The sequence below is a fragment of the Manis javanica genome, chromosome 13, assembly GCF_040802235.1.
Source record: "Manis javanica isolate MJ-LG chromosome 13, MJ_LKY, whole genome shotgun sequence".
NCBI classification, from domain to species: domain Eukaryota; kingdom Metazoa; phylum Chordata; class Mammalia; order Pholidota; family Manidae; genus Manis; species Manis javanica.
In genome coordinates, this window is record NC_133168.1 from 100,973,170 (window position 1) to 100,974,412 (window position 1,243).

Sequence of the window (1,243 nt, forward strand, 5' to 3'; positions counted from 1 at the left end):
AGCAGGCTGGGGGTCAGGTGGGGTCGGGGGGTGCTGAGCTCAGTCTGGAGTTGGTGGGCCCGGAGGTCCCCACAGTCGCCTGTCACAGGCTCAGGTGGCCATTCAAGTCAGCCCCTGGTGTTAGCTCTTGTCTCCTGTCCTGATCATAATGGGGAAACTGAGGCAGTCGGGGCCATGTCCTGGAAGGAATCTGAATGAAGGGTCTTGTCCCTGGGAGGGAGACTGGGGTTCGCAGCTCATGTCACAGGGAGAAGCTGAGGTAGTTGGGACTGAGTCCCATCTGTCTGCACTCCATGGCTGGCCGATGAAGCCTGGGCTGGGGGCCTGGGTGTGGGTGGAGTGGGTGGGGAACAACCGCCAGACGCCACCCTGGTCCTTCTCTGCCCGGCCTGGGTCCTCAAGGCTGACCTCCTGCACTTCTGGCCAGCTTCGGTCAGTGGGAAGCTGACGGGCAGGAGGTGGGTGTTGTCTACTCCAGGAAAGAAGCAAATGCTCCTTCAGTGTTGGGGACCCACAGGGGGCTGGGGGTGCAGCTGGCCGTGAGCTCATTTTTCGGCCACACTGTCCTGGGGGGAGGGAGCCCTGAGTGGCTTCAAGGCAGAGCAAGCCAGCTGATGGGGCCAGCGGGGTGCGAGCTGTGAGGCGCATAGGAGGAGTGGGGTCTGGGGTGACAGTGAGGTTGGGGACTTTATCCTCAGGGCTGCATGGGTCCCCAGAGGATTGTCATGCTCCCGGAAGGCTGAGCTGGGATTAGAGCCTGGGACTAGCCCCTGGCCCTAACCTTTGATCTGCAGTCGGAGCCAGAGTCCTGGGTTGGAGTCCTGGCTCTGCCGCTGAGTTCCTGAGGGACCGGGTGTGACATGTCTCTCTTAGCCTCTGTACCCATAACGTCACAGGTCTCTCCTGCGCCAAGGCTGCAGATGTTGTATTTGGTGCTCTGGCTCCCTGGGACCTGCTCTGCCCCTGGCTGCCCAGCCCACTGGCCCCCAGGGAACCCACTCTGCTGACACCGGATTCTTTCCTGGACTGTCCAGCCACCTGGCTGACACTTGATTCCAGCCCCACTTCCAGGCCAGCATCCACCAGCCAGCCTGCCCGGGCCAGGGCCCCAAACTCCCTGCCGAGGGACAAGGAGCTGTCTGTGAGGCCCCCAGGAGGGTGTGGCGAGGCCGGGGCTCTGCCAGCACTGGGAGAAGCTACGAGGGTCTGGGACAGTGCCGGGGACTGTGGCCTCTGTGCTCCC